The sequence below is a fragment of the Aethalodelphis obliquidens genome, unplaced genomic scaffold (genome assembly GCF_003676395.1).
Source record: "Aethalodelphis obliquidens isolate GAN/ISIS:26980383/991018 unplaced genomic scaffold, ASM367639v1 scaffold6, whole genome shotgun sequence".
Lineage (NCBI taxonomy): Eukaryota > Metazoa > Chordata > Mammalia > Artiodactyla > Delphinidae > Aethalodelphis > Aethalodelphis obliquidens.
In genome coordinates this window covers 36,372,767-36,385,731 of record NW_020837950.1, presented here as the reverse complement: position 1 = coordinate 36,385,731, position 12,965 = coordinate 36,372,767, and positions in this window count along the sequence as shown.

The window sequence follows — 12,965 nt, the reverse complement described above, 5'->3', positions numbered from 1 at the left end:
TCTGAATGCCAGGCTTAGAAGTTTGAATTTTACCTCATCCCTTAAAACCTAGAGAAGACCTTTGCTTCCATAAATAAAAGGACAGCATTACTTCCTGTTAGTCATGATATCAGAATTATTGGTTCTGTCAGTCCTGATATGGTCTTTTTGGCTTGTTTGTTTTTCTTTCTTTAATAAAATAATCCAGTTCAGTGAAAACAAGTTAAAAATACCAAAATAACCAAATTATAAAATAAAAGCCTTACATATATTCCAAACAGTCAGTTTGGTATACTTTCCAGAGAAATATATACAAACATATCACACACACACACACATGCAGAGTCTTAATAAACAAGCTACCTCTTTGTAATTATACATTTCTTCCCTTGACATTACATGAATATATTTATGTAGAAGAATTATCAATCTAACTTATAATATTTATGAGTTAAAAAGACTTTGGTGAAAAAATACTTAAAAACCATTAGAAATTCACAGTCCCACCATGGTTAGAAATGTAATATTTATATTTATGATACAAACTAATGTTTTCCCAAAACCTATTCTATCCCACCTTCAAAAGGTTAATCCTCATTGAAAAACTGATATGCATCTTTCTTTCTTTTAGAAAGAAATATATAATATACAAAAATAATATTATATAAAATATATATACCCATTAAAAACATATACATATGTGTGCACATATACACATTTGAATGCATGCACACATATGCATTTTAATGAAATTGTAATCATTTCATACTCCCAGGACTGAAACTTGCATTTTTAATTTAACACATCATAGAAAAGGGGCACCTAGTTCTTCTTAATGGATTAGCAGCATGGATGCACTCAGCCACTTTTCTTACTGTTGAAAATGACAGTTTTTTTCTTACTCTGGTTTTGAGTCCTGTTTATTTTATGAATTTGTAACATTTTTGGCTATGAATACAATGTGAATACACTTCTTGTTTGCCCAAAACTCTAGTCCAAAGTGTGCCTCCATTGTTGAACTTTCTGGAGAACATTCCATCTGACCAAATCTCCAAACAAGTTCTGTAGCTCAGTAATCATATGCTTATCCATCAACCACATTGAAAAAAATAAATAAATAAAACAATTAAATTCCTAGTATGGGCCACAAACTGTGCGTGTTGTTAAGAATTCAACCTTATTTGAAGTCTAATCCTTGCTCTCAAGCAGCAGCAGGTCGAGAAATGAATGAACTATACTGCAAAGTTTTAAATGCTTTTTAGAGATTTAATTTTGTCCCTCATACAATCTAGACTCATTCGTCTATATGATCCAGATATTCCTCAGATTGTTGGAGGACTGCTGCTAGATACAGACATCATATGTTCTTTACATTCTTGACAGACTTAGGAGTATTTTTGTGAAAAAAATCACCCTAAAACAGAGACCTGCAAGAAACATAATTTTTGATTTGAGGCAAGTAAGAGGTCTGATCATAGGGTAAAGACAGGAAAAATGATGCCCATGTAGTGTTGCGTGTCAAAACAATGACATTTCAAAATTCCTGCTTAAAATCCCAACTCCATTACTTTTTATCTGTGGAATTTTGATATGGTATTTGATCTCCCTGTGCCTCAATTTCTCAATTTATAAACTTATGACTTTAAAGTTATATGCCCCATGGAATAGTTGTAAGGATTAAATGAGAAATTACTAATCATAGTGCCCCTCCAAAAAGAAGAATAAATATATAAATGATCTCAATAAATTAAATAAATAAGGTCAATAAATTTTACCTACTATTTTATTGGTATTTATTTTATTCATATTGTTTTATGGGATCATACTAGAGTTTTAACTCAATTGGGCAAAAAACAAAAATAAAAAAATATAAAAACAAGTAAAAGATCTGAATTATGATAATTTCCAGGGACCATGAGGGTCAGACAAAATCTGTAGTGGTTAATGCGGTCGACAATTGTGTCAGGAGTCTCCCAGAACACCTCCAGATTCAGTGATTTGCTAGGGCAAGTCACAGAAATCTGTATAATTATACTCATGACTATAATTTATTATAGCAAAAGGATACAAATCTAAGTTAGCAAAGGGAAAAGGCACATGGAACAGTCCAGAGAAAACCAGGGGCAAGCTTCTAAGGGTCTTCTCATAGTGTTCTCATACCAGACACACAATTTCTCAAACAATGAGTTATGATCAAGCATGTGAAATGTTGTCTACCAGGGAAGCTCATTACAGACTCATCACCAGGGTTTTTATTAGTGGATGGTCATGTAAACGTACTCTGCCTCATAATGTACCAAAATTCTGGACCCCCAAAGGAAAAGCAGGTATGTAGAATAAAACATATTCTTGTACAAAGAGCTTAAGCATGATAAGCTACATTTATCAGTTCTTGGAATGGTAAGATATCTAAATTCCTGGATGCCAGGCAAAGGCCAACCCTGCAAGGAAGCCTTTCTAGGGACAGCAGTATGCTGTCCTGCTCAGTATGGGCCTGCTCAGTTACTTTCTGCATAGCAATGAAAAAGGGAATATTGACAATGAAGACACAAGTGCATATAACAGCAAAGCCACAATGAAGGTAGAAATGTTTTTCATGGGAGTAGTGATATATGACATGTAATATTTACATTTATAATAAAGTTATCTCCCCAAACTTCTATTCCACTGCCAGGCGGTAACCTCCACATTGGGGAATTAGCACTCAGACCAAACATTAGTGCTCTCAGTCTTGAGAATTTTAAAACCCCGTAGCAACAGTTGTATCATGGATGTTGGCAGTTGCATCTTTCCTACCTTTTTCTTTCTTCTTTTTGCCCTCTGGGACTGACAGTTTTGGTCTAGAAATCATCAATAGAGATGGCAAGTGGGTACCAACGTAGTGGTGCCTTTGATAAGTATTTACTCTGACAAAGTCACAACTGGACAGAATAGGAAAGAAGGAAAATTATGGGGACTATTGAACAGGCAAGAATCGATTGGGGATTAACATGAACAAACTCACTGGCGACTCTAGGACTAGGTGAGAGATACCTAAGGAGGACTGGAATTCCTGCAGAACTAAGAAACTCATTTTTTGCATATTCCCTTTTCCCTGGCTTTGTGATTCAACAAAATTATATTGAGCATCTTTGTCAGGAAAACACATGTTGAAAATAAATCAGTGAATCAGACAGCAGAACTCCCTGCCTTCATGGAGTTTATATGCTGGTAAGTACAGATCTTAAACACAGCCTGAATTTGCTAAATAGATCTTTTACGCCTATATTCAAATCATATAAAATTCTCAAGGGAACAAAGCTAAGGATGATGACTAAATTCTTTCCCTAGAAAACTCTTGCCTACTTATGATTAAAGGATTGTCAAATCACCTTCAAATAAAATAAAAATAATACCCTGCTTTCATTTCACCATGTGAACTTCATGATAAAATATTTACTTACTGTATCCAAACAAGGCACTGGAGTTTGGCAAGACTTGCTCTTAAATGGTCCATTCAGTCCTTCAGTGAACACTAAATCCATTCAATCTGAGTCTATTCAATTATTAGATATTTCTCAAGTACCTTATTAGAGGCATTCCATATTCTAAGCATTCAAATAGAGCATTTATTTAATCACCTACTCTAGGTAGTGCCAAAAATCTGTAATTTCTGATATGAACTATGTTCTTCCCTTTAAAAAATTGGGACAGTTTCTCACCTTTATAGCTCCTGACACTTCTCCTTTCTTTTAAAATTTCTCAATATGCAATGACAGCTGCTCAGATATAACATTGGCAGGTTCCTTCAGCATCCAGAGATATGACTCCTGACTCTGCTGCCGAAATGAATGTGTAAATGCAGACTTCCTATAAATGTGGCATTCAGAACCATCACACCTAATGACACTCCCATCATTGGCTACCAATGTAGTTAATCAGCAATATCTCCATGATAACTTTGATTCATCCAAGAGTGATCTATCACTCATGATAGATCCTCTTAAGTGTTTAATTCACCATCATGGTCATGTAGTTTGTTTTGGCTTAATATCTGTTGCTGGGGAGGGGGGACCAGGCAAGGAAAGTGTAATTCACTTTGTTGACAAGCTGAAACAAGTTGTCAACAGATTTTTACAAGGACACTGTCAAACATAATTAGAAGCAATGTGGCAGAGCTGTTGATTCTTGGGAATTGACATCTGCAAAGAGTCTAGTTGTCAATCTCAAGTCACGTGGCTCTGCTAGAGAAGAAAGGACAAAACTTCCTATAAGGAAAAAAAAATAACAGCTTTGAGGGGAAGAGGGCTGGGAAGCCACAATTATTTTGAGATGACTCGCTGTAGGTGCACAAAACAAAAAGATCTTAATGTCACATAGCTGTTATATCTATACACACATTGATGTTACCATCACTGCCATTTATGAATGGGTAAGATGCATATTTAGCAACCGACCTTCAAATGACATACAACAATGCACACACACACACACACACACACACACACACACATACATTTTTGGTGTATGATTTTGGACTATAGTTGGAAAAACCCTAAACTATACTAAAAATTCCTGAACAGAAGACCTGAGTGTTTTTACTGTCTTTTCTACTTATAGTGGGATCATGTATAAGTTGATTCACCTCTTTGCATCTCAATTTCTTCACTTGTAAAATGACAAAATTGAACACAATATATAGTTTCCCCCAACATTTTTTTCTAGCCCAAATATTTATTTAGTAAATATTTCTAGGCTAAATGTATAGACAAATACAGATTTATAGGTAGACATAGATATCTGAATTACGGGATGTCACATAAGATTTACCCATGCTTATAGTCCGTTTTCAAATAAGACATAATCATGAAAGCTTGTGTGATTCATAAATAAAAAGAAAGACAGAAATGAACAAACAAAAGAGAGGGAATAACGTAACAGGCAACAACAAAAAGAAAGAATTGAAAGTTTGAAAATTATTACTATGAAATTACCTGGCTCCCAGTAAGAACTTTTAAAATATTTAATACATATTTGCTGATTTTAGATGATCTTGAGACTAATAGGGGGTGTTAAATGTTAGAATAAAACAACATGCTTAAAAGTTCATGAACATGGGTTGTGTTAAAAACAGACTATAACTTGCTTTAGTGGTGGATTTATTATTACTGCTGAAAGAATTTTGAGGCTCCTATAAGTACAATTAGCAAATAATGCCATCAAACCCATGGAACTCTCAGTGAATGAATTATCATTAATGAGATGATAATGGGAAGACTGAACCCATTTCTTGACCTCACTTCTCAACAAAAAGCAGTCAAAATGTAAGCATGTAATGGCATTTTTCAATTTTTAATAGTAATAGTAGTAATAATATAGGCATACCTTGTTATATTTTGCTTCACGTTATTGTGTTTCACAGATATGCCATTTTTCACAGATTGAAAATCTGTAGCAACCCTACACTGAGTAAGCCTGTCAGCACCATTTTTCCAACAGCATTTGCTCACTTTGTGTCTCTGTGTCACATTTTAATAATTCTCCCAATATTTCAAAATTTTTACTATTGTTACGTGTGTTATGGTGATCTTTGATATTACAATTGTGATTGTTTTGGGGGACCATGAATCATGCCCATGTAAGACAGAAAACTTAATAAATGTTGTGTGTGTTCTGACTATTTTACCAACCAGACATCCCTCCATGTCTTTCCCTAGCCTCAGGCCTCCCTATTCCCTGAGATACAACAGTATTGAAGTTAGGCCAACTAATAACCTGACAATGACCTCTAAGTGTTCAATTGAAAGGAAGAGTCACATGTCTCTCACTTTAAATCAAAAACTAGAGGGCTTCCCTGGTGGCGCAGTGGTTGAGAGTCCGCCTGCCAATGCAGGGGACGTGGATTCGTGCCCCGGTCCGGGAAGATCCCACTTGCTATGGAGCAGCTGGGCCCGGGAGCCATGGCCGCTGAGCCTGCGCGTCCGGAGCCTGTGCTCCGCAACGGGAGAAGCCACAACAGTGAGAGGCCCACGTACGGAAAAAAAAAAAAAAAAAAGCTAGAAATGGTTAAGCTTAGTGAAGAAGGTGTGTTGAAAGAAATATAGGTCAAAAGCTAGACCTCTTTCACCAAACAGTTAGCCAAGTTTTGAATGCAAAGGAAAAGTTATTGAAGGAAATTAGAAGTGCTACTGCAGTGAACACACAAATGATAAAAAGCCAAACAGCCTTATTGCTGATATGGAGAACGTTTTATTGGTCTGGACAGAAGATGAACGAGCCACAGCATCCCCTTAAGCCAAAGCCTAATACAGAGCAAGGTGCTAACTCTCTTCAATTCCATGAAAGCTGAGACAAGTGAGGAGGCTGCAGAAGAAAAGTTTGAAGCTGGCAAAGCTTGGTTCATGAGGTATAAGGAGAGAAGCCATTGCCATAATATGAAAGTGCAAGGTGAAGCAGCAAGTGCTAATGTAGGAGCTGCAGCAAGTAAATCAGAATATCTATCTAATTCATGAAAGTGACTACATTAAATAACAGATTTTCAATGTAGACAAAACAGCCTCATATTGGAAGAAGATGACATCTAGGACTTTAATACCTAAAGAGGAGAGGTCAATGCCTGGTTTCAAAGCTTTAAAGGACAGGCAGACTCTCTTGTTAGGGGCTAATGCAACTGGTGATATTAAGCTGAAGCCAATGTTCATTCATTGTAGTGAAAATCCTAGGGCCCTTAAAAATTATGCTAAGTCTTCTCTGCCTGTGCTCTATAAATGGAACAACAAGGCATGGGTGGCAGCAATCTGTCCACAACATGGCTTACTGAATATTTTAAGCCCACTATTGAGACCTACTACTCAGAAGGAAAAGAAGAGAAGAGAAAGGAAAAAGAAAAGATAAGGGGAAATATTATTTTCAAAATATGACTGCTCATGGATAATTTACCTGGTCACCCAAGAACTCTGATGGAGATGTACAATGAGATTAATGTTGTTTTCATGCGTGCTAACACAACATCCATTCTGCAGCTCATGGATCAAGAAGTAATTTTTATTTTCAAGACTGATTATTTAAGAAATATATTTTGTGAAGCTATAGCCATCATAGATAGAGATTCTTCTTATGGAGCTGGGCAAAATAAATTGAAAACTTTGTGGGAAGAGTTACCTTTGTAGATGGCGTTAAGATCATTCTTGATTCATAGGAAGATATCAAAATATCAACATTAACAGGAGTTTAGAAGTTAATTATAACACTTATAGATGACTTTGAAGGGTTCAAAACATTAGTGGAAGAAGTTATTGCAGATGTGATGGAAATAGAAACAGAACTAGAATTAGAAGTGGAGCTTGAAGATGTGACTGAATTGCTACAATCTCAGGATAAAACTTTAATGTATGAGGAGTTGCTTCTTACAGAGGAGCAAAGAAAATCTTCTTTATTTGAGATGGAATCTTCTTCTGGTGAAGATGCTGTGAAGATTGTTGAAATAACATAATGTAATTTAATTTTATCTGTTTTATATATTTCAAAACACACACACAGAACTGTGGTTTCTTGGTTATTGCCCTTTAGTGGACATCTGTCAATTTATACAATGTCCATCTTTTTTTGAAATAGCTATTAGATTTACCAATTGCCCAATGTGTAAAGGGCACCTGAAAACATTCTTTCTGGTGTGTGAATCAGCAGAAAGTGCAGGTTCACATACTCCACGCAGCTTCCTAATCATTTTTTGGAAAGGCTATTTGCCCCTAAATGCTATCTTTTAGAAGAACAGAGTTATTGATTTATAAAGTTATTGATTTCAAGCTTGAGTGCATCCTTCAAGTCTAAACAGGCACACAAGAAGCATGCTATTCATTCCTTGAAGAAAGAAACATAAATCACCAGGCATTTCAGGAAAACCCATCATAAAAGTTTGAATCCAAATGAAAAATACATTAAAACAAAAAGAAATGAATAATTTATGGGCAAAACGAAAATTGAGACACATACCCATTATTTTTCTTAGAAATGGAACCATGATATGCCTGGTTTGCAACTTTTTGTTTGTTTGCTTTTACTTAACACTTATGAATGAAGAGCTAGAGCATGCTGCAGGCTCCAAGAATTGACTACTAGGTTATTTTTGTTTTTGTTGTTTTTAATGTGGTATAAGGTTATAGATATTCCATCTTATTCTTTCTCAGCTATTAATTTAAATTTCATGTGTCTCTGGACAGCCTAGATATTGAATGCTTTGAATTCAGGTGGTCAGCTCTGACCCACCTAATGGTCATCTCTTGATTAAGAATCAAAATTAGACTGCTTCCTTCACTAGAGGTCTGGATATACATCATAAAGAGAAAGAGATTGGTATTTTTGCTTATAAGATCATATATTTTCTGTTTGAAAACATTCATTGTTTTGAATAATTTTTTAAATTCTTGATTTTTAAATTTGTTTTTTTGCCTCCTGGCTTCTTTCCATCATCATCATGCCCAGGTAGCTAATATTAAACAGCCTGTGTCTATCATTCTATATGTTTTCTTAGACTCATGGAATCATAGACAAACACACACATGCACACATTCACTGAGGTTTTTTGTTAGCAGTTATGCAAAAATATTTTATTATGTATAATCAACTGATACTAACAAATATATATAACATAAGGGAAATGGCCCTGCATTGTTGAAAATATTGTAAATTACTACAGTCTTTTGAGAAAGTAATTTGGAGACATTTATCAAATATTTGAAAATGGATATATCCATCAAGGTACCAATTCTAACTCTAGGTGTGTGTTCTAAAAAATATATCCATGGGACTAAAGAGGAGAGAGTACAATCATGACCATTGCAGCATCATCTCAATAGTGAAAATTGTTTACCCTGTAGAAGCATCTTAGAATTTCTTCAATTGAAACATGGTTAGATAAATTGTGAATATTCATAATGTGAGACTGTGTTCCAGCCAGAACCAAGTTCTTCATTAGGCTCAGTAGACACAGTGAACAGGGACCATACAAATACTTTAATTTTAATTTCTTTTAAAATCAGAGAAAATTAATATAATAATATAATAATTATTCTATCCTGGATTATATTAATTTTTATACAAATATAGTCATAAAGGATCATTTATGATATTGCTTTTTGTTTGTTTGTTTTGTTTTTTTGTGGTACATGGGCCTCTTACTGTTGTGGCCTCCCCCGTTGCGGAGCACAGGCTCTGGACGTGCAGGTTCAGCGGCCATGGCGCACAGGCCTAGCCGCATCGCGGCATGTGGGATCTTCCCGGACTGGAACACGAACCCGTGTCCCCTGCATCAGCAGGCGTACTCTCAACCACTGCGCCACCAGGGAAGCCCTATGATATTATTTTTTTAATGTAATAGAAGGGGCCCATTAGGGCAAATTTTGGTAGAGACCATAAATATTATACTTCAGTTCTGTTTTCATCTGTTAAAAGTAATGACGTATATTTGTATATGGTGCAATGTTAATATTTCCAAGGTAACTTAAAAAGCTCAACCAGCAATATTTTGAACAATATGAATATTATTCCACAAAATATTTTAAAAGACTGCAAAATTTTATATATAAAGTATATAAATACAAAAGCCAATTGGAAGAATGCACAATTTAGCTTAAAAATAGGAGATACAGTGCAAGTGGCTTGAGGGTATGTGTATGAAGGGACCTTTTAATTTTGTCTTTATATTCTTAGATATTTCTTGAATTATTTTACAACAAGATTGTGGATTTGAGTTATAATAAAAGTCTCTAAAATATCCTGTTCTGGTTACTTTTTTGCATAGCAAATTGAATCAAAACTTACTGCTTAAAGCAATATTTCTTATTTTGTTCTCAAATTCTGAATGTCAGCAACTTGGACAGAGTACAGCAGAGATATCTTGTCTCTGCTCCATCATGTCTGAGACCTCAGCTTGAGAGGATTAAAGACTGGCTATAACATGATGGCTGGGGGCTGCAATTATCTGACATGTCTGGTGACTGTGCTGGGATGAATTGAGGACTAGTTCTGTTGACTGTAGTGCATGCATGCAATCTCAACATGTCACTTGGCTTTCTCACAGAAGGCAACCTCGGGGCAGCTGGACTGTCTAAATAACAGCTGGGGCTTCAAGCATGAATGTTCCAATGGATAAAGCAAAACCTCCATCACCTTTTAGAATCAAGCCTTGGAAATTTTAATGTCACTTCTGACATATTCAAAGCAGTTGTAAACTTCTGCCTCCATCACCAAATCTGTATGTTCACACTATAAAAGAGCATGTGCAATGTTGTCATGGCCATCTTTTGTAGATACAACTAGCCACAGTCTGCCCTCTTATCATGAAAATGTACATCCCTCCAACATAAAAAATATACTCATGCCCTCTGCTAAGACTCCTAAAATTGTTCCCCATTATGGGAGAAAATACTTGCAAATGATGTATCTGATGAGTGGTTTATTTCCAAAATATATAAGGAACTTCTACAATTCAGTTGCAAAATACAAATAATTCAATTAAAAATGGGTAAAGAACTTGAATAGCATTTCTCCAAAGAAAACATACAAATGGGCAATAAGAATATGTAAAGCTGCTCAATATTGTTCATCATCAGGGAAATGCAAGTCAAAACCACAATTAAATATCACTTCGTGTCTGTTAGGATGTCTGTTATCAAAAAAAAAAAAAAAAAGAAAAAAGGTAGTAAGTTTTGGTGAGAAGAAAGTGGAACGCATGTGCACGGTTGGTGGGAATGTAAAATGGTGCCTCCACTATGGATAATATATGAAGGTTTCTTAAAAACTTAAATATAAAACTACCATATGATCTAGCAATCACACTCTTAGGTATATATCCAAAAGAATTGAAAATAGGGGAGACCTTCAAGATGGCGGAGGAGTAAGACATGGAGATCACCTTCTTCCCCACAAATACATCAGAAATACATCTACATGTGTAACAACTCCTACAGAACACCTACTGAACAATGGCAGAAGACCACAGACTTCCGGAAAGGCAAGAAACTCCCCGTATACCTGGGTAGGACAAAAGAAAAAAGAAAAAACAGAGACAAAAGAATAGGGATGGGACCTGCACCTCGGGGAGGGAGCTGTGAAGCAGGAAAAGTTTCCACACACTAGGAAGCCCCTTCACTGATGGAAACAGGGTGGTGGGGGGGAAGTTTCAGAGCCACGGAAGAGAGCACAGCAACAGGGGTGCAGAGGGCAAAGCGGAGAGATTCCCACACAGAGGATCAGTGCTGACCAGCACTCACTAGCCTGAGAGGCTTGTCTGCTCACCCATCTGGGCGGGTGGGGACTGGGAGCTGAGGCTTCCGCTTCAGAGTTCAGATCCCAGGGAGAGGACTGGGTGTGGCTGTGTGAAGACAGCCTGAAGGAAGCTAGTGCACCACAGCTAGCTGGGAGGGAGTCCGAGAAAAAGTCTGGACCTGCCTAAGAGGCAAGAGACCATTGTTTTGAGGTGCACGAGGAGAAGGGATTCAGAGCACTGCCTAAACAAGCTCCAGAGATGGGCACAAGCCATGGCTATCAGTGTGGACACCAGAGACAGGTATGAAATGCTAAGGTTGCTGCTGCAGCCACCAAGAAGCCTGTGTGCAAGCACAGGTCACTATCCACTCCTCCCCTCCCAGGAGCCTGTGCAGCCCATCACTGCCAGGGTCCTGTAATCCAGGGACAACTTCCCTGGAGAATACATGGCATACCACAGGCTGTTGCAATGTCATACTGGCCTCTGCTGCTGCAGTTTTCCCCTCATTCTGTACCCCTCCCTCCCCCATGGCCGGAGTAGGCCAGAGCACCCTAATCTGCTGCTACTTTAAATCCGTACTGTCTGAGCTATGAACACATGCCCTCAGGCGACCTACATGCAGAGGCAGGGCCAAATCCAAAACTGAACACCAGGAGCTGTGCAAACAAAGAAAAGAAAGAGAAATCTCTCCCAGCAGCCTCAAGAGCAGTGGTTTAAATCTCCACAATCAACTTGATGTACCCTGCATCTCTGGAATACCTGAATAGACAACAAATCATCCCAAAATTGAGGCGGTGGACTTTGGGAGCAACAATATACATATTTTTTTCCATTTTCTCTCTTTGTGAGTGTATATGTGTTTGCTTCTTTGTGTGATTTTTGTCTGTATAGCTTTGCTTTTACCATTCGTCCTAGGGTTCTGTCTGTACTTTTTTTTTTTTAGTATAGATTTTAGAGCTTGTAATCATTAGTGGATTTGTTTTTTGGTTTGGTTGCTGTCTTCTTTCTTTGTTTTTTTTTTTTCTTTTTTAAATTACTTTTTATTTTTTTTATTTTGAATTACTTTATTTTATTTTTCTCTTTATTTCTTATTTTTGCTCCCTTTTCTTCTGAGCCGTGTGCCTGACAGGGTCTTGGTGCTCCAGCCAGATGTCAGGCCTGTGCCTCTGAGGTGGGAGAACTGAGTTCAAGATATTGGTCACCAGAGACTTACTGGCTCCACATAATATTAAACAGTGAAAGCTCTCCTACAGATCTGCATCTCAATGCTAAGACCCAGCTCCACTCAACAACCAGCAAGCTACAGTGCTGGACACCCTATGCCAAACAACTAGTAAGACAAGAACACAACCCCACCAATTAGCAGAGAGGCTGCCTAAAATCATAATAAGGTCACAGACACCCCAAAACACACCACTGGACACAGACCTGTCCACCAGAAAGACAAGATACAGACTCATCAACCAGAGCACAGGCACTAGTCCCTCCACCAGGAAGCCTACATAACACACTGAACCAACCTTAGCCACCAAGGGCAGACACCAAAAACAATGTGAACTACGAACCAGCAGCCTGTGAAAAGGAGACCCCAAACAGAGTAAGTTAAGCAAAATGAGAAGACAGAGAAACACACAGCAGATGAAGGAGCCAGGTTAAAAGCTACCAGAACAAACAAATGAAGAGGAAATAGGTAGTCTACCTGAAAAAGAATTCAGAGTAGTGATAGTAGAGGTGATTCAAA